We start from the raw sequence: 20,563 nt of genomic DNA, 5'->3' as shown, positions 1-20,563 counted from the left end.
TTTGTGTTTTCCGTTCAGACGCGAAATGCTGAAATGATCTCTCGGCTCCTCGGTTGTCATTTCTGCTCCGTAAAGGAATCACAGCACGCGTCGGCTTCCAGCACGGTGGGTCGGGACACGATGCCGGGGGTCGGAGAGAGCGATGTCTTCCTCGTTAGTATAGGACCTGTCACCTGTCCCCACCTGTCACGCGGGAGACTGGGGTGCATCAGGACGCGCCTTGAAGTGAAAGCAGGATGCGCTGTGACATGCACTGTGCAGATCCCGCCACACTAAGAGGTGAGTGGGTCTGTTCGATCACAGCGCTAGGCGAATCCCCAATCCCCTTTTGTGCCTGGCGACAAAAGTTGTCTGTTTCCGCCCGGTTTCGAACCGGGGACCTTTCGCGTGTGAGGCGAACGTGATAACCACTACACTACGGAAACGGTGGTAAGACATGCCCAGGGGCCCAGCGCTGAGCTTCGCCAATGCGATTCAGCTGCTTCCAGTGCCTTTATTGGAGTGCGCTGATGGACCGTGCTCTCTCTCCAGAGACCAGCACGCCTGTCATGGACGGAGCAGGAAAGGCGGCGCCACATTCTACAGCCCTCTCCACGCAATCGACGAAATCGGGCTACTGAAGTGGAGAAAATCGCCTCTCCAGAAAGTGCAAATATCATCTTGGAGACTATAAATCCTATTGCCGGAGGTCAGCCCTGTCTACCAGAGTAACCCTCCCACAGCGATGATCAGCTCGTCTCACACGCGAGAAGTTTGGGTTGGAAACAAGCGCCCCCTCTTCTCGCACGTTTTGCACGTTCGAGTAGTTTTAATGCGGCTCTTTCGTACACGGTGCTGATCTTTTGGAAAGCAGGAGGCAAAACCGAGTCGAACCGCCTGGGTGAAAACCAGGAACCCTAACCGCTAGACTATATGGCAGCGAACAACCATGCTGTTCACGGCATCAAGCAAGCAAACTACATAAATATGAGAAAACACGCAAGAGAGTTGTCACTCAGAGTGTCGAAGGGTCGATGTATACTGGGGCTCAGTTGAAATGCAACGTCAGGACTTTTCCGAATTATGTCACACGAAGAGAGCACAGCCCTTTCCGCCCTGCCGCGTGTGTCTCGGTAACTCGCTGTGATCGTATAGTGGTCAGTACTTTGCGTTGTGGCCGCAACAACCCCGGTTCGAATCCGGGTCACGGCAGAATAGGGGCGTCTGCTTTTACTACTCGCACGAATGAAGGCAAAAAAAAGCCAATCGACTTGAACGAACGGCGCTTTACAGAGGAGTACTGCCTGACTGGATCGTTGATGAACGACAGAGGCCACTCCGACCTCTTCTCGGTTTTCTTCAATGACTTACTAAGGATCTTCTTCACATTCGCCCATGCAGGGGAAGCCAGTTACACCAAAGCAAACGCAGGAAAGTGCATTTCAAGCAGAGACCAGGAGGGACTTGTTTACACCGAGAGTGGGCGGAGAATGGAACAATGCGCCCAGCCCTGTTGCTGGAGCCGATTCTTGATGAGCTCTTGGGCTCACTAAGAGGCCCCCGCTGGATGCTAATCTTTCTGTTGTTCTTGCAGGTCCTGCGCTGCTTTTGAGCCGACAGAGCTCGACCTGGTCTGTCGGCACAGCCCAATTGCAAATGATCGGCTCCGCGTACAGAAGGAACGTGCGTTTGGTACAAGAGTGCACGAAGGCACCGGAAATACATTGGGAACAAATGACCGGTCGCTCAAGACCTCTGTGAAGTACAGGAGCGTGCAAAACGAGGCTGTTTCCGCCCGGTCTCGAACCGGGGACCTTTCGCGTGTTAGGCGAACGTGATAGCCGCTACACTACGGAAACCTGTAGGGACTGCTGCTGGTGTCTCGCTTGCGTTTCGGGCTGAGAAAGGGACGCGTCACTTTAGGCAGGTGGCGCTGGAGAGAGGAACAAAGGGCGCGATGAAACAAAATGCCGAAACCCGGGATCGAACCAGGGACCTTTAGATCTTCAGTCTAACGCTCTCCCAACTGAGCTATTTCGGCAGTGCGCAAAGCCCACAGCCACCTGCTCCAGCCTTCCTGTGTTGTGGCATGAGCGCACCAAGAGTAGCGGGAGAGTGTTGCAGGAACGTCACTCAGAAGGAAAGCCACCCAGCTGCGCCCTCTGAGCTCTGTCCAGCGCATCTTCCTCGCATGGACTCCTGCCTGCGACGGGCAGGAAACAATTAGCAAGAACAGAACGACACGCCATGGGTGTCTCATGACCGCACCTTAGGTTGTGACACGTGCAGGTGTGAGGGGTTGCCGGGCTACTTTGGAGCAGAGCTTGGGCGGAGGGGGGGCGGGAAAGCAGACAAAGAGGTGACACCTCAAGGTCTGCACGATCACAGCTCTCCGCCGCCCCAGGCTTCCGCTCGATAAGCTACTGGACACACCCGCCCCTCCTCACACAGACCGTGGAAAAGCCCCCGAGTGGGAGGGCTCGCTCTTCCTCCCAGGAGCTCTTGGACACGACGCCCAGACAGGGCGCGGGGAGCCGCCGCCTGCAAACACGGCTCCAGGCAGGACTCCACTCCGCAGGAGCCGCAGAGCAGAGGAGATGAGGGCAGCTTAGCTCCTGTGCAGAGACCTGAGCTGTTGTTGCTGTGGATGCTGTCTTTTCTGCACTCGGGGTAGGAGTGAATGTTGAGTTGCACTTAGAAATGAAGCAGAGCACTTCAACGGCACGGGTGTGTGTGTGTGTGCGCCCTGGTGATTCTGGGAGACAGATCGAACCTGGGCTAAAAGAGAGGGGGCTTAGCCCTCTTCCATTTGCTACTTCAAAGTTGTACAACCCCTTTGTATCTGCTAGGCGGCGCAGTCGTCGTGCACAAAGAACACTTTGAAAAGCGTCAAAGGCAAGTCATTCCGAGTTGGTCGTTTGTGTTTTCCGTTCAGACGCGAAATGCTGACATGATCTCTCGGCTCCTCGGTTGTCATTTCTGCTCCGTAAAGGGATCACAGCACGCGTCGGCTTCCAGCATGCTGGGTCGGGACACGATGCCGGGGGTTGGAGAGAGTGATGTCTTCCTCGTTAGTATAGTGGCAAGTATCCCCGCCTGTCACGCGGGAGACCGGGGTTCGATTCCCCGACGGGGAGTAGCTTTTCTTTCACCTCCTTAGAGAAATGACTGCCTTTCACTTCTCTGTTTTCTTTCACAGCGTCGTGCACCTTTTCATTGCTCTCGCTGTCTGACCGGGGTAAAGTTAGCTTGAAGTTCGAAAACGATTTTGGCACGCCTGTAGCGTTTACACGAAACCTCTTAGAATCGCGAGAATACTTGCTTTGTGCATAAAATACATTGTGAATGCTTTCTCAGCCTTTACTTTTTCGTTTATATTACATTTTTTGGACCAAGCACGAATATTCTTTTGTCCATATCTTCGCAACGGAAGCACAGAACGCCTTCAAACCAAATGCATTTTAAAGACCACGACGTGGTCTTTCCACAGCCTCTACATCAAAGTATCAGTGAGCTAATTATCTTTTTTTAAACCTCCGGTTTTTCATCGATGCGTAATTACGCACTAACTGGAACCCGGGGGACCGCTGTATACACAAGTTCACAACGCGAGAAATACTGTTCAATACGGCTTCATGCGAAAAACCCATATATGACCATAGGAAGCATAACAGCGCAGTCTCCAATTACTCAGACTGTAAGCACGGGAATAAAGCTTTGTCTGAATTCTGAAACCCTTCCTTTACGTCCTGTTTTCATTCAGGTAAGAGTCAACTAAATGCACAATACTATTGACAGCAGGAAGATTAAAATATTCTTTACTCAGCAGCTTATTAAAAACAGCTCCCATGATGTTCAAACCGATTTTTTACATAGAACACTGACACAGCTTTGCGTTCTGAATCTCTTTTTCTCGTGCGTTTATTTAATGTGGCACAATGCACTGGGATAGGGGTATTCTGTTCACAAACCAATAGCATTTAAACCACAGCACCCACAATGCTGCAAGTAAGTGTTTTACACACTAAGCAGAGAGCGATGTCTTCCTCGTTAGTATAGTGGCAAGTATCCCCACCTGTCACGCGGGAGACCAGGGTACATCAGGACGCGCATTGAAGTGAAAGCAGGATCCGCTGCGACATCCACTGTGCAGATCCCGCCACACTCAGAGGTGAGTGGGTCTGTTCGATCACAGCGCTAGGCGAATCCCCAAACAGTGTGGGTGGCAACAAACGAAACGGGCCTGTTTCCGCCCGGTTTCGATCCGGGGAAATCGGGCCCAGTAGTGGCGGGATCTGTACAGTGCATGTCGCAGCGCTTCAATGTGCTTCCTGATGTCCTACCCCGAGTGCAGAAAAGACAGCATCCACAGCAACAACAGCTCAGGTCTCTGCACAGGAGCTAAGCTGCCCCCATCTCCTCTGCTCTGCGGCTCCTGCGGAGCGGAGTCCTGCCTGGAGCCGTGTTTGCAGGCGGCGGCTCCCCGCGCCCTGTCTGTGCGTCGTGTCCAAGAGCTCCTGGGAGGAAGAGAGCCCTCCCACTCGGGGGCTTTTCCACGGTCTGTGTGAGGAGGGGCGGGTGTGTCCAGTAGCTTATCGAGCGGAAGCCTGGGGCGGCGGAGAGCTGTGATCGTGCAGACCTTGAGGTGTCACCTCTTTGTCTGCTTTCCCGCCCCCCTCCGCCCAAGCTCTGCTCCAAAGTAGCCCGGCAACCCCTCACACCTGCACGTGTCACAACCTAAGGTGCGGTCATGAGACACCCATGGGGTGTCGTTCTGTTCTTGCTAATTGTTTCCTGCCCGTCGCAGGCAGGAGTCCATGCGAGGAAGATGCGCTGGACAGAGCTCAGAGGGCGCAGCTGGGTGGCTTTCCTTCTGAGTGACGTTCTTGCAACACTCTCCCGCTACTCTTGGTGCGCTCATGCCACAACACAGGAAGGCTGGAGCAGGTGGCTGTGGGCTTTGCGCACCGCCGAAATAGCTCAGTTGGGAGAGCGTTAGACTGAAGATCTAAAGGTCCCTGGTTCGATCCCGGGTTTCGGCATTTTGTTTCATCGCGCCCTTTGTTCCTCTCTCCAGCGCCACCTGCCTAAAGTGACGCGTCTCTTTCTCAGCCCGAAACGCAAGCGAGACACCAGCAGCGGTCCCTGCAGGTTTCCGTAGTGTAGCGGCTATCACGTTCGCCTAACACGCGAAAGGTCCCCGGTTCGAGACCGGGCGGAAACAGCCTCGTTTTGCACGCTCCTGTACTTCACAGAGGTCTTGAGCGACCGGTCATTTGTTCCCAATGTATTTCCGGTGCCTTCGTGCACTCTTGTACCAAACGCACGTTCCTTCTGTACGCGGAGCCGATCATTTGCAATTGGGCTGTGCCGACAGACCAGGTCGAGCTCTGTCGGCTCAAAAGCAGCGCAGGACCTGCAAGAACAACAGAAAGATTAGCATCCAGCGGGGGCCTCTTAGTGAGCCCAAGAGCTCATCAAGAATCGGCTCCAGCAACAGGGCTGGGCGCATTGTTCCATTCTCCGCCCACTGTCGGTGTAAACAAGTCCCTCCTGGTCTCTGCTTGAAATGCACTTTCCTGCGTTTGCTTTGGTGTAACTGGCTTCCCCTGCGTGGGCGAATGTGAAGAAGATCCTTAGTAAGTCATTGAAGAAAACCGAGAAGAGGTCGGAGTGGCCTCTGTCGTTCATCAACGATCCAGTCAGGCAGTACTCCTCTGTAAAGCGCCGTTCGTTCACATCGATTGGCTTTTTTTTTGCCTTCATTCGTGCGAGTAGTAAAAGCAGACGCCCCTATTCTGCCGTGACCCGGATTCGAACCGGGGTTGTTGCGGCCACAACGCAAAGTACTGACCACTATACGATCACAGCGAGTTACCGAGACACACGCGGCAGGGCGGAAAGGGCTGTGCTCTCTTCGTGTGACATAATTCGGAAAAATCCTGACGTTGCATTTCAACTGAGCCCCAGTATACCCTTCGACACTCTGAGTGACAACTCTCTTGCGTGTTTTCTCATATTTATGTAGTTTGCTTGCATGATGCCGGTGAAGTGGAAATCTAATAAGTAAATTGATTCTTAAAAATGTAGAGAGCTTTGAAAAAATATATTGGTGCTTTTAGATAATATATTTCAAGGATGTAACTGCTGTGCTACAGTGCGTGCAGAATTTTAGAAAACAGTTCGTCAACAAAGTACACTGTTTAGGTTAGTTTAGAAGACAATGTACCAAAACAATATATGCTGTCTGGGTCATTAGAATTAGCTGAAAGTAACTGATAAGCTTTGAATAACAAATCTAGTTTTTCTTCTCTCGCTCTATGATGTAATCTGTTTTCTCTTAGAGAAAGGGGAAGTTTTAGAAGGGACCAAGTGCTGAACTTTTTTACAGCGCAACGTCTTATAAAAACCCTGTACTGCTTGTAACAAATTGAGTCTCTGGTTGCACTTTGCAGGGCTCCCAAAATTGCAATATTGAAATAAAGACCTTACTCAGGTGAGAACTCTCTCTTGTGGCTTCCTTGATAGTTATATTTCCATGACAATTTGGGGGCTCGTCCGGGATCACAAACCTGAGCGCGAACGGCTGCTGAAACTCCATCCGGACCCGGACAATTTTAGCAAATTGGACGAACCTCGGAGGATAAACTGTTTATCCTTCCAGAGACGCGTCTGGAGAATTGGCAGCTGTCTGACGTCAGTAAGTGATCCTTTAAAATTAATAGTTATATTTCCATGACAAGAGAAAAACCATCAACACCCCTACCACCTCCACCAATCCTAACCTTGTTTTTACTATACCCTCTGACCTTTCCCTTTCACCCCTTTGCATCCTCAGCTAACATATTTTAAAATTACAATAGACTGTATAGTATTTATGTTTAAAATTAAGGTAAATATGTCAAAATATCAAAATCCAACTGCACAGTGCTATTGTAAGAATGCTTGTCAAGTTCTCAAACAAACCTGCATTGTATTTTTAAAATATTTCAGCAGAGGATTCAACTGGAGTATAAATGAAGATTCGACGATAATTTTTTTTGAGTGAATATGGTTTTCTGGGGAGTTGCGATGTTGGGCATTATTAGACATTTCCCGGTGACCCTGACACGTGTTAAACACTCGCATTTCCTGCAAATATTAAAATGGTTAAGGTTTCGCTGAGAAATCCAATCGACTGAAGACAATGTTTATATCGCAAAAGAATCCCGTCCCTGGGTGGACTCGAACCACCAACCTTTCGGTTAACAGCCGAACGCGCTAACCGATTGCGCCACAGAGACTGACTGGTAAAGTCATTTCTCGAATCACAAGTTTTCGGTTAAAAAAAAATCTCTTCCCGTTTATTTTGCCTCCTGTAATATTTCTTCTGCACTGATAACCAAGAATTGAATTTCATTTTTCGCAAGCTGTGTGAATTTCATCAAAAACAAGTTTTCCAGAAAGGAAATGAACACATGCATTTAACGAAATCAAGCCCTTTGTGATTGCCCGAAATGATACGTTCTGTACTACAAGATAGGAAGAAATACACGGCTGGGATTTGAATCTCGGTTCTTTTGTTTAATAGAGAAGCGCTTTAACCAACTAGGCTACGGTGACAGGACAGCCTTCACCTTTTACAGCCGCTTGGACACACCGCTCTGAGACATCTGCGTTCAGTAAGCGCTGAACCTGCGCTCAGAGCAAATTGCCTCTTTTACATAGCAGCCCCGACACTGAGAAACGAAGAGAACTGGCTTTTATCTGCCATTTTCATGTCCAATGCGTTTGACATCTCCCAAGGGCGACAGAGTTCTTTTGCGACACTATTTCTTCTTCTTTTTTATTTCTGTACGCTTTGATAAAAAAGGAGAAATCGTGCAACGGAAAAATGTCTTTTTTTCATAGAGAAAACGTGCACCAGGAAATGTTGTGTTGAGAAGAAATGATTTAACATGATACGTGACCTAATTTATCGGAGCAATTGCTCGACCAGCAAGATCTGGAGAGGTTGGAGAGTCTGGTGGATGTGATAATTATACGGTGTTGTGGAAGAAAACAGTCTTTCTTTGAATTCTCAGTCAATCGGAATTTCAGTGCGAAACATAAACCCCTTGTCTGTATTTAAAGAGATTATATTTTAAAACTCATAAAAAATCAGAAAACACATGTTTCTCACTTTGAAATTTTAGACGGAGCGGTGCATTACTAGTAGCGGCGCTGAGCACACTATGGGGGAATTCAGGTCATGTGAAATGCCAGCGGTTTAATAAACAACGCGTCTGATTTCGGATCATAAGATTCTAGGTTCGACTTCTACCTGGCTCGTGTAAATTTTATTCAAGCTCCTCAGTAATAGATGTATATTATGTAATGAACCGCACCTGAAAGCAAACGTTGGGTCTGTTTCCTTTGTTTTCCAGCATGAAATAGCAAATCGTTACAAAAAGCACCTGCTAATGTCCAATAGCGGGTTTTGTTTTCAAATTACATTTTCAGGCTTCAGACACTTTTTAATAAAACAAAAGTGTCCGGAAACTCATTAACTTTCAGGTTTGCTTGAACCTGTATTAAAAAAAGTTATCTGAAACTTCCGGGATTCCATTATCTGATGTAGCTGTCTCTAAAGTTGGACGTGATGTTAAGCAGATGTGAACTGTGCCTTTTCTCTTAAAAAAAAAAAGTTCTTTTTTCCCCTCCACTCCAATGCTGGAGACTGTAAGCCTGTGTGAGCTCCACACTGCGTGTCCTGTACTGCTCTATTTTGTTTTGATTATCTATGTGGTGTACAGATAGAACTCAACTGCATGGGGTGAATTCCGTGTTCAGGACCAGCAGAACCTGAAAAAGTAACAGCTGACCTCGACATGATTTGAACACGCAGCCTTCTGACCTGGAGTCAGGCGCGCTACCGTTGCGCCATGAAGTCACGGTTGTCAGTGCTGTTGAATTTCCCAAAGGAGACAAATCAGCTTCACAAAAAAAAAATCTGTGAAGAGCGCAGCTCTGCGAAGAGAGTCTCTTCTTCCCAGACCACATTTTATTCTTCCTGCGCAGCTCTTGTGCAGGTGTTGTTCTCAATTACAGTTCCAGGAACACTGATTTTTTTTCTATTTTTTTTAATTAAGTACCCCATGGTGCAACGGTAGCACGTCTGACTCTAAATCCCCAAGTTCATTTTCAAAGTATATCGGAGTCAACTGATATTGATCAGGTTCTGCTGCTACTGAACCCCCAGTCTTCACCTTAAGGTTCAATTCCTCAAGCCTTTTGACCTTATATGTCCATCCCTTCTCGTCAAAACTCGTATTTTCACAGAGTACCCTTCAGAAATCGCAGTATAGAATGAAAAAACTCCAGTAGATCTCGGCCGCTGTTGGTGATTTTCCTTTAAAAATAAATGAATCTCTGGAAATTTTACGGAGTGTATCACTTTCACTGAGACCGAGAAGTGTTAAGCTGTACATGAGTCTTTGTGGTTCGGTTGTTAACCAAAAGGGTGGTGGTTTGAGCCCTCCCAGGGACACTATGAGCCTTTTAATGTACACACCCGTCTCACTTTATCTCCACGGCCGGTCTTGTACCGCAATCAAATACAGAGCCCGTAGGAGGCAGTAAGCTCGCATATATAGCTCACTGTGTATATAATGAAGAAGTAGAGGTTAGTTTCTCATCTGCGCGTTACAGAGCCTTACGCAACTCGTACTGTACCAACAGCTAGGGTTTGATCCCTGCACGGGCTATTAGTTGAAAAGCCATTGTAAATGACGTGTAAGAGATTTATAGATACTGTAGATCAGTGGTTCTCAAACTGTGGTACGCGTACCGGCAGTGGTACGTGGAGTGCCACCAGGTGGTACGCCAAATGACCCTGGAACTGTGTAGTGTGCACTGAAAAATCGGGATGGGTTTTCATATTTTGTATTTTAATACGTGTCGAATACGCAGCCTACATACTACGATACAGTGCGTGCTAATACTTCAGTGGACACAAGAGATACTCTGTAATTCTATACCACTCTATAGGAATGCGTGCTACGGATGCAAGTGACCAATTGTATTTAAAAAAAGCTATTGTATCTCCAGCAAATAGGGAGAAAGGAGAATGTGCGTGATTTTGGAACAATGCCAACATTGTAAACACAGGAATGCATAGAAATACGTGCTACGAACGCAGGCAATCTTGTGAGCACACGAAAGCGTGATAGAAAAATATTTAAGAACTGTTCGAATTTGAGAAAAATACACCGAGCGTCTCTGTGTTTCGCTCCCATGCGCATGAAATAAAAACTTTAAATAAATACGGAAATAAAAACGGAAACGCGGAAAAAGCTTGCGGATTGCTAAAGCAGGTAAGCTACACTATTTTTGAAGAACCTTATTTACCGTTGGCAAAAGAGCTGACACGTATTATGTGTGGAAAAAAAGCTGCTAAACAGCTCGACCTGCTGCCCCCCTCCCCCTGAAAGACACAGTCATTCATAGAATTATTGAAATGAAGGATTATATCAAACGTACACTGATAGAGCGCGTTAAGATGAGCAGATGTTTTTCACTGCAATTAGATGAGTCTGTAGTTGATTTGGCCAATTTGCTCGTTTACGTTAGATACGAGTTTGAGGGTATGTCCCATGAAGACTTTCTGTTCTGTAAACCGCTACCAACAGGAACTACAGGAGAGCACATATTTCAGCTTCTGAATGAATTTATCGAAGAGAATGACCTCGACTTGATAAAATGCGTCTGAGTTTGTACAGACGGTGCTAGAGCAATGACAAGCCGACATAACGGTGCAGTTGCACGAATTAGAGAGGTTGCTCCAGAAATTAATGTACGCATTACAACATCCACCGCGAGACCTTTGCCGTCAAGAAAATGCCTGACGATTTAATATCTGTTAGACTCTGTTGTGAATTGTATCAAGGCTCGAAAAATTAATTCACATCTCCTTTGCTCAACTAAATAGGCTCACTCCTCTCACTGAAATGGTGCTTTTTTATTAGTTGTTGTTAATGTTTTTTTTTCTGTAAAATACTTTGAGAAGCCACCTTTAAAGGCGCTATATCAAATAAAGTTCATTATTATAATATTTATTATATGTATGTGTGAGTATGTGCACGTACACTCATGTTGGTCATTGAGAATTTCTGGGGTTCCTATGAGATGATGACTTGTAGGTGGTATTTGGATGCTTTGGTTGGATTAGGGATGGTACTTGGTCCAAAAAGTTTGAGAACCACTGCTGTAGATACTTTATTGATCCCATGAGGGAAATTAATAAAGCTTATCCAGCTGGCTTTTATGTTTCACACTAAATTGCGATCTTGAAACCAAAATAATTAGAAATATGGAACACAACCATTGTTCTCCAAGAAGGAAAGCTGTTTAACACTGACGTCACTCCTTTTTATTTAACCCAGATTGTGAAGACAACTCCACCCTATCAAAGGAAAATGTTGCACAAAAGTTGGAAAGGACACTCTGAATCCATCTGTACTCTATATTTGATTTCCGCGATCCGTTCAAGGCTGCTTGGTGCTTCGCAAGCAAGTCATGTTCAGGGAAGAAACTCAGCTTAGAGAATTACTGGTGCATTTTCACTCATTGAATTTGATCTTTGTACTCTCTTTTCATTCTCAGCTATTATATTTCAAAATTACAGTTTGGATTTGTTGGAAAACTTCACAGGCATTATTAAGTTAGGACTGTACAATTGTATTTTAATATCTTGGTATATTAACCTTAATTTTAATATGGATGTAACCATAAATGTTGTACTTTTGTCGTACATTTTAACTGAGGACGCACGACGACTATTATACCTTGTGATACATGCAAGACATCTGTAAACGAAGATGTAATTAGTCAAATTGGCAATTAACAGAAAACCACAATTGTATAATATTATTTCTCTATGTCGATGATCAGTTGTAGGATTTGAAGAAACTATATATTATTCCTCGATATCGATGATCAGTTGAAGGATTTGAAGAAACAGCAGCGATAGCAGGTGATTTTGGTTTTGAACCCATCTTTACACCTCAATAATCCATTTGTCCTCGAAAAAAGAAAAGACAGGCATGTTTTGAGTCTCATAATGATCATCTTCTCGATCCAAAGAAACATATAAATTTGATTCCTTCCGTAGTATTTTGGATTTTCTTACGAAGATCTCACGAAGTATTGCCAGGATCTATATTTAGCGTTCGGTAGTGATAACACTGCTGATATTGATTGAGTAGAAATCTATGATGTATTGACAACTTTATCTGAAGCGAGAAGTCCTAGAACGCTGTCTATGAAGTGTTAGGATTCATACCAAGATATACTTTTTGTTTTCAACCCAAAATGCTGCTATTGCATTAATCATTATATGAACTATACCCGTTTTGGTAGCTTCTCTGCATGATTTATCAAAACTGAAACTAATTACAAAATTATTTAAGATCAACCATGACAAAAAATTATAAATCAGGACTAATATTAATATCAACTGATGTTACTACAGAAAAAAAGATTTAACTGAAATATTAATAAGACTATTTGTGATTATGTCACTTCTCTGCTTCAGCAAGGTCAATATAAGACTCTGAAAGTAGTAAAGCAAAACTGAACTCAAAATCATATTAGGAATTCTGAGTGATATCTCCATACAGGTAATCCAACAGAACATTGAAATATTTGAATATCATCTCTCTGTATATTGCGCTGCTTTTAACCTAGAGTAAAACTATTGGATTGAAGGAATGCTAACCGCTGGGTTGAAATGTATAGTTGTTATTTGGAGAAATCTGTAAACTCGTGATCTTATATGTTTTAAAAGACAGCACAGGAAAAAACAGTGCTGATTATTTTCCGGAGACGGAGCACTGATGACCTATCCGAGCTTATCGATAAAACCCACCCAGTGGATACTCTAGCAGAACGTCAAAGAACATTCACCTTTGTATCCAAAGAAACCACAGGAACAACATCAGGTAGCACAATCAATTCCCCTTTTAAATCTTTCCTGTAAGGTATGCTATGTGAATTCATGAAGTGAATCCTCTGATCTCTTTTGATCACGAACAAAGTACTTCTGATGGAGCGCTATGTTCAAAGATTTAATAAGCTTTACCCCTTCCAACGATTCGGCGTGAAGAATTAAAAGTTTCACAGACAAAAGCAGCTCACCACCACAGCCAATATTAAATGTACTTGCCGGTACACTATCATGTGCACTGCCTCAAAAGTGATCTCGGCAGATGTTGTTCCCTATATAAAGCTGAACGTGCCAAAGAGAATTTCTGTTGAGAAAACAAAATATTTTTTCTGCCTTGATGTTAAGCCTGTCTTTTAGAAAGTCTATCTCTAAACACCTCCCGCAGTCTAACAAAAAGCACTTTTACTGATCATATTGCAGGTCTTAAAAAATTAACATTTGGCAGCGGTGGGATTCGAACCCATGCCCCCAGAGAGACTGGAGCCTAAATCCAGCGCCTTAGACCGCTCGGCCACGCTACCTTCCACCAGTTCCATCTTCCTCACATTGCTGGCTTGGAAAATGCCGGAGGCTTCAACTTGTCGTCGGATCTAATGATATCATGACATGTGGAAGTGACTGCACCTTCATCTTCCGAGATGCTTTCAATAGCACAAACGCTACTTTCACCGGCACAAACATAGCAATAACGAAGGAGGTGGGTTTCATCCTTTGTGCTGTTCGTAGGGGCGCAACTCTACGTCGATCTTCTGACTTGAAGAGCAAAAATCAAAATCCTCTTCTGCTACTATTGCTTTTTTCATAGTTTCTTCAAATCCTTCATTTGAATGTAGATTTTGAAGGATATTGATGATAATACCACATAAATTGTGGTTTTCTTGTGATCGCCAATTTTATTCAAATACCAGCCTTTTTTACAGTTCCTTGCGTGTTTCACAAGGTATAATAGCCCCCCTCGCATCCTCAGCTAACATATTTTAAAATTACAATAGATTATACAGCATGCATGTTTACATTTATATTAAAATTAAAGTAAATATACAAGAATACATACAGTGCTAACCCAATAATTCTTGTCAGGTTCTCCAACAAATCTGCGTTGTTATTTTAACATGTTTCAGCTGAGGGTGCAACAGGAGTATAAATGAATTTTCCCGCCAGCCATTCAAAAACCAAATTCCATGAGTGAACATTATTTTCGCAGACGTTGCCGGCATTGGACTTTGCCGGTGGTATTGAATTATGTCCACAACTGTTGTAGTAGTTCCTTCTTGAAATTCGACACGTGCAAAGCACTCGTAATATCATAGGTGTTAACGTTCGCTGAGTCTATTCGAGTCATGGTGTGTATCCCTGCCTATCATTGGGAGACGGGTAGCTTTTTTATACTCAGATTCCAATCTTCAATGCTTTGTGGGAGAGATTACATAACTTTCATTTTCTCACATTTTCTGACGACTGTTCCAAAGGGGCACCCTGTCAATTCCGAATACTTTTCAAAAATCTGCCTGCATGTTTGATTATTGTCATTTAATTTCGAAAAAGTTCAATATTGATCATAACTAAAGAAAATAATGATCACGAACAAAAAAGGGATAAAGATGCGAGTCGATCTTGAATCACAGCTGGGTGACACAGGCTTCTGTTCTGATATGGTTGTACGAGAAACAGGAGGAATCGCCAATCTCCTATAGAACATGAGTTGAATCAGGAGTGAGACATTTCGTATACCCGTGCATATGTCAACGCCTGACCTACATCGTAAAACTAACATTAAGTTGTCAGAGACATTCATTTATATACAAACAAGAGACAGACCAAGTAATAATTCTACATTAGTTCAGGTGAGTAAACCTGAACTAACTAACTAATAAACCTATTAATAATTCTACATTAACGTGTCCTACACTGATCAGACTAATTGACATGGTCTGATTCAGAGCCTGTGCAGTTCGTGCTAATTACAACAAGGACAGTTCTGAACCCTCATCACCGAACTGAGCACAAGTTCAGCTGTTCTCCAGTTTTGTTACGCATGGTTTTTCATTGCAATTGAGTTCAGAGCTGGAGCTGATCTCCAGACAGTACAGTGTTTTGGGTAAGTTGTCAAAATTCACATGAGGCTGCAGACAACTTACCCAAAGTGTTTTCTATAGCTTTCAGGTGGAGTTCATTTATATAAAAGAATGTAAGTGGTATAAACGCAACAAGCCAGACGGCAGGCCAACCTATAATTTTCCGACGCGAGGCCTGACGCGTTATTCATTACGCCACTGACCCTGCTATTGCAGTACTAAGAAAAACACATTTTCTACATTTATGTCTGTTTAAAAATCACTCTAAAAAAGACAAAGGGTTTGGGTGTCGCGCTAAAAATCCGCTTCATTTCGAATGCAAATAAAACCCGTTTTGTTCCAAGAAATCACAAATTTGTCACATCTTTCATACTATACTTCTCTCTTGTATCAGTAAAGCATTTTGATTTAAACTGAACAATATATGAAAGGTTTCATCTATACATTTACACATAATAAGTATACGAATAAATACTCGGAAGAAGCCGCAGCTCAGGTATTAGAGAGATTTAAAATCGGATCGGAGGATTTAGAGCCCAGACTGCAAACCAACAGCTGACACAGGTCTTTTATAGAACCGTTTTGATTTCCTCTGCTTTGTCCCCATGACGTCATTGTCCTGCTCGCAGCCGAGCCCGACACACGTCTGGTTTCTGTCGCTGGGCGCACACCCTGCGGTCCATGCGGGTCCTGATACCCCAGTACAATGACGGGGACACTAAACTGTAAACAGGTGCCGTCCTTCGGCTGAGACATTAAACCGAGGTCCTGAGTCTCTGTGATCATTCAGGAGAATGGTGGTGGTGGAGGGGAGTCCCCATTACCTGTAAAGCGCATTGAGTGGAGTATCCAGAACAGCGCTATATAAGTGTACGCAATAATGATGATGATGATGATTATTATTATTGTAATGTAAAATGCAATAAAAAATAAAAAAAATATCAAACTTTGATTCAAAATAGTGTAACGCTTACGGCCGACAAGCAGTGTGTGTAAGAGCCGGCGTACCAGAGTGGGTGACGTCACCGCCCTTCCCTGTGATAGCAGGACCACAGCTACTGGGCTGTAGAGAGATCTCTCTTTAGCTCACGGGGCTATGTCGCTGCAGAGAGACGCGGAAGTCCCGGGTTCGAGCCACCTATACTTTGGGCCGACCAGATGCGGCAAGGGCGCCCGCCTGAGCCCCCGTTGCGTTACAATAGATTAATGTAAAAACTGATAAAGCTAATGCTTTTTTCAGGGCTATATCTACGTTTTTTTAAAAAAGCGAAGTCTGTCGCGATTGTGAAAGTTAGAGAATGTGTTCCAGCGGGTGCCTTCATATCGCGAGCGTCAATCTCGCCAGTAGCTGCGAGAAAGTTAAAAGCGCACAAGTGATCTGTCTTTCGTCAAAGTAATTGCCGGAGCAGTAAGACTCAGAGCACCATCCAGCAGCTGTAGACGATGTTCGGGGAAGAGCTAATTCTGTTTTTAGCACAGGGAGTGAGAATGAGCTCAGTCCGGCTCCCAGCAGAATCCATCCTGGTTTGGTTACAGTGCGTCTGAGGCTCTTTGGATCGCAACGTAAAAAAAAACAATTGCTCACATCGTGTGACTTCCTCGACAGGAAGGAAAGATATCACTTAAAAAAGTCAGAACTGAAGATTTGGATCCTGGGCCTCAATTTGATCAAATTATTAAAATAATAACTATCAAAATATCAGATTGTGTTTCTGCAACATTTCGTGCACAGTACGCCATTTTAATCTAAAACAGTCACAACGAGGGCTTTACACGCAGTCTGGGGTATTTTCCCCTTTTATATTTTTGCCACTTTATATCGAACCTGTTATACTCCCAGAAGTGCACAGTAGCTTGTACTTAATAAAAATGTACAATTCACCACTGGTATAAACAGATGTGTGCCGTGTTTGCCTTTGTAAGCATTTGTTTAAAAAATAAGTTCACAATACGATAAAAACACAGAAAGCACAAACTTTATAATACAACGATACAAAATCAATACCAAATCATTATGCCAATTAAGTACCTATCCTTTGAAAACAGAGAACACCTTTGTATCTACAAAAAACTTGACATTGTATGCATTTTTGAATTACAAAGCAGACAGAGTAGTCCCTTAATTCAAAGATCAGATCTTGGCCAAAACAAGACAGTCAGACGTGGGCTGAATTCGGAACAGGAACCTCTGCTTCGTCGTTTATTGAGCTTTTGATCAATGTCTGAATGAAACAGATTCGCTTTTTTTAATTCTTTGATTAAAGTACACAAAGAACACTTTCCTTCGAAACGGAACCAAACCAGCGATCTAAGGACTCCCTGCTGATTCCACTACACTCCTCCACTCGAGCGACTGAGCTATCGAAGGGATGGCGGTAGGCTTTCTGGCACATACTGCCCAATGTAGTGAAGTGTTCCGGGTGATTTAAATCCCAGTTCGACATCAAGTTTCCAACTCGTTTCCTTAGTCTTGTTTACCTTGAATTTAAGCCACGAACCAGGATTCTACTGTATAAACTTCCGGGGATATTACAAAATGTTTGATGGGGCATCAATCATTCCAGGCGGAAATTGATTCCTTTTTTTTCTCGAGGGATCATATTAAACATTTCATTAGTCTTGAGAGGAGGATCACCATGAGACACAAAACAAACAGTTTCTTTCTGTCTTTATTAGAAAGTAGCGTTTGTGCTACATTAATAATATTTTTGTGGAAATAAAGAAGTTGTAAATTTTAAAATTTATATTTGAATCGAAATGTGGTTTTGAGTTAAATATTAGCGTGTTCATGTAATTAGTTTGTGTTTGTCATTACTATATATATTGCCATGTTACTAGAATTTGTAACTGAAGTTTACTAGTTGTGTTTTTTTATGATGGTTAGACATTTGTTGATTACAATATTGTATATAATGTATAATTTGAACTACATATTTTTCAGGTGTGAATAATTGTATATTTTAAGAATAAATTTCTAAAACAAATCATTGGCTTTATTTACTAGTTTCTACACCTCTAAAAATCTTTCTTTGTTGTATAATAGACCTTTAACTATATATGTATAATAGTCTTCTAAATTTATCCGTATAATAGAACTCCAACCATTTGTGTATAATAAACATATAATCATAGATGTCTAATTGACGTATAACGATATACGTATATTAGAATTTCATTCTAGACCAGTTACGGAGCACATTTACACGTCTAAAGTATGCGTTTAATAGTCGTATATTCTACATCTTTTGCCCACTGGGATGTGCCGATTTTAACTTGGCAAACCAAGATACACATTTTCTAATGAAGCCTTAATTAAAAGACAGTTTGTTTCTCGAAAGCGTGTTATGTAAAAAAAGAGAAAAACGAAAATATATGGATGGTAATCTTTCAAAGCTGAAGATTTTACTTTTGAAAAATTGACATTTTATGTATGCAGATGCATTCGCTGGTTTTAGAACATTGCTGTACTTCCTGAATCATTTTCAGTATGATAAAGTGGTTGTAGATTTTTCTTTCAGGTTAGGACGCGAGTGTGTACATGTGTTTGATTTTCGTTTCACTGATTCTCATTGAAGATTTGGGAATTAACGACGAAAGAATCAGTTGCCTCGGAAAGCAGATGGTTTGGTTTTCAACGATATTGAAGACACGCCCATGTAGAGCAGCGGGTGATGATTTGTGCTATAAAAGACCAAGTGCTCAAAGTGACGTCTGCGTTTACCGTTTAGACTTTTCATCTCGGGCGCACTTTTAGAAAGCAAAGATAGAGCAGTTGTGTTGAACCGCTGTAACAGCTGTCAGCAGAGTGGTGCAACGGGAGTGTGCTGGGCCCATAACCCAGAGGTCGATGGCTCAAAACCATCCTCTGCTATATGCACGATTGATAAGCACACCATCAATTTAATGAAGTGCATCAAAACTGTTTTTCTCTCTCGTGTGTATGAAAGTGTCTTTCATCTTTACCAATAGCAGATGCCCAAATGTATCTTTGTATCTTTGGTTGTTCTGCGATCCTTCATAGTTTCCTCAATTCCTTCAAATGAACATTCATATCAAAGCAATTATGTATATATATATTACAATTAAGGTACAGTACATATTAAAAATATCAACGCACATTTGTATAATGCTCATTTAATAATGATTGTCAAGGATTGTCAAGTTCTCCAACAAATCTGTGTTCTAATTTTAAAATATTTTTGCTAAGGATACAATGGGTGTATAAATGAATTCTCCCAACAGCCAGTTAAAGAAAAATTCCACATGTGAAGATGGTTTTCTTGGACATTGACTTAGGTACTTATTTGTTTACTTCTTGTAGTTGCACACGAGTAAAACACGAAGATTTCCTGCAACATTCAAGAGGGTTTGCGAAGAAATCCCTTCAATTTTTAGCGGAGATTATGTTTACATCAACACAATCTGAAGCGCGTCCCTGAGTGCGTTTGACCCACCAGCCCTTTGTTTAACAGCTGCACAGGGACACATTCCCATTGCTTTTCACAATTCACTGGCATTTTTTTGCAGCATTTCTTCTGTCCTGAGAAGCAAGATTTGTATTTTATCTTTCAGAATTTGTATGAATTTCTTGAAGTTCAAAAACAACTTGTTCCTGAAAAGAAATGAACACTTGCTTCAAAGTAAATCAAGACGTATGTGTCTCTTGCTGTGTGTGCTCTTATCTGTCCATCTCTCTCTCCTCTTCTCTCTGGCAGTCTGTGTAGAGTATCTGAAGGGGATGTAACACCACTTGGAAAAGAAGAAAAATTATCAGGAAAAATTCTCAGGAAAATTCTCAGGCAGAATAAAAAATCATTATTCTCTTCTCAGTCAGATTCACAGCTCTCACAGACCGTCTTATAAATTTACAATTAGATGAAGTCATGTAACAGTTTTACAGATAATTTAAATAATCAGACAGCAGTTTTGGCAGTGGATACATCTCCACATGGAAAGAAACTGAAATATATGTGCTCACTGCAAAGTAGGAAGAGGTGGTTAGACAGGCAAAACAACTTTGCAGATAATGTGAAGTGACATTGTTTTGTGTCAATCAGCTCACGGATTTCGCTTCATGTGCCTTAAGCTGTGCAATTTGTATGGTTGTTGAATGAGATTGGTTTCTTCACAAGCCCAGTCAATTGCCAGTGGAGAGCTTGCCGACACACACCTTCATGAAGACTCTCTTTAAGATTTAATTGTCAAGTCGCCTCCTTTGCATACAATAGTAGCACCGACACTAAGAGAAAGGATGAGAAATGGCGTTTATCAAGCGATTGCAGTGTTTGTTTGACTGAGGATCCTTGTGTGCTGAACTGGCCTCTGGAGAAGTGTAGTGCAGTAAAACAGAAGGTTTGTGTCTCTCAAGATTGTAACAGAACAGAACAATACAATTACAATACCTTTAGGAGAGTAAATATTACTGGTGCATCACAGTTCTTATAATGGTGAAAACAGGAGCACCTTCTCGACATTTTTGACTGAAGTATTTAAACGGAAAGAAATACTATCACTATGCAATTCATAAATGCAATTGAGCTCCTCT

General features: G+C 43.1%; 10 non-coding genes across 10 annotated transcripts; 4 read left to right on the top strand and 6 right to left on the bottom strand.

Annotated features, from left to right (window-relative positions):
• Window positions 1–352: 352 nt before the first annotated feature.
• On the bottom strand, window positions 353–425 carry trnav-cac (transfer RNA valine (anticodon CAC)). Its single transcript has one exon. It is a non-coding gene; the product is annotated as a tRNA-Val (tRNA).
• Window positions 426–1,119: 694 nt separating this feature from the next.
• trnah-gug (transfer RNA histidin (anticodon GUG)) lies at window positions 1,120–1,191 on the top strand. The gene has a single exon. It is a non-coding gene; the product is annotated as a tRNA-His (tRNA).
• A 574-nt stretch (window positions 1,192–1,765) lies between these two features.
• On the bottom strand, window positions 1,766–1,838 carry trnav-aac (transfer RNA valine (anticodon AAC)). Its single transcript has one exon. It is a non-coding gene; the product is annotated as a tRNA-Val (tRNA).
• Window positions 1,839–1,947: 109 nt separating this feature from the next.
• Window positions 1,948–2,020, bottom strand: trnaf-gaa (transfer RNA phenylalanine (anticodon GAA)). Its single transcript has one exon. It is a non-coding gene; the product is annotated as a tRNA-Phe (tRNA).
• A 1,024-nt stretch (window positions 2,021–3,044) lies between these two features.
• On the top strand, window positions 3,045–3,116 carry trnad-guc (transfer RNA aspartic acid (anticodon GUC)). Its single transcript has one exon. It is a non-coding gene; the product is annotated as a tRNA-Asp (tRNA).
• Window positions 3,117–4,948: 1,832 nt separating this feature from the next.
• trnaf-gaa (transfer RNA phenylalanine (anticodon GAA)) lies at window positions 4,949–5,021 on the top strand. The gene has a single exon. It is a non-coding gene; the product is annotated as a tRNA-Phe (tRNA).
• Window positions 5,022–5,130: 109 nt separating this feature from the next.
• On the top strand, window positions 5,131–5,203 carry trnav-aac (transfer RNA valine (anticodon AAC)). The gene has a single exon. It is a non-coding gene; the product is annotated as a tRNA-Val (tRNA).
• Window positions 5,204–5,778: 575 nt separating this feature from the next.
• trnah-gug (transfer RNA histidin (anticodon GUG)) lies at window positions 5,779–5,850 on the bottom strand. The gene has a single exon. It is a non-coding gene; the product is annotated as a tRNA-His (tRNA).
• A 1,338-nt stretch (window positions 5,851–7,188) lies between these two features.
• Window positions 7,189–7,262, bottom strand: trnan-guu (transfer RNA asparagine (anticodon GUU)). The gene has a single exon. It is a non-coding gene; the product is annotated as a tRNA-Asn (tRNA).
• A 6,120-nt stretch (window positions 7,263–13,382) lies between these two features.
• Window positions 13,383–13,464, bottom strand: trnal-uag (transfer RNA leucine (anticodon UAG)). The gene has a single exon. It is a non-coding gene; the product is annotated as a tRNA-Leu (tRNA).
• Window positions 13,465–20,563: the final 7,099 nt, after the last annotated feature.

Source organism: Lepisosteus oculatus, chromosome 14, assembly GCF_040954835.1.
Source record: "Lepisosteus oculatus isolate fLepOcu1 chromosome 14, fLepOcu1.hap2, whole genome shotgun sequence".
In the NCBI taxonomy this organism is placed as follows: Eukaryota; Metazoa; Chordata; class Actinopteri; order Semionotiformes; family Lepisosteidae; genus Lepisosteus; species Lepisosteus oculatus.
The sequence above is the reverse complement of the archived record's forward strand: the minus strand, read 5'-3'. Positions and strand labels throughout refer to the sequence as shown.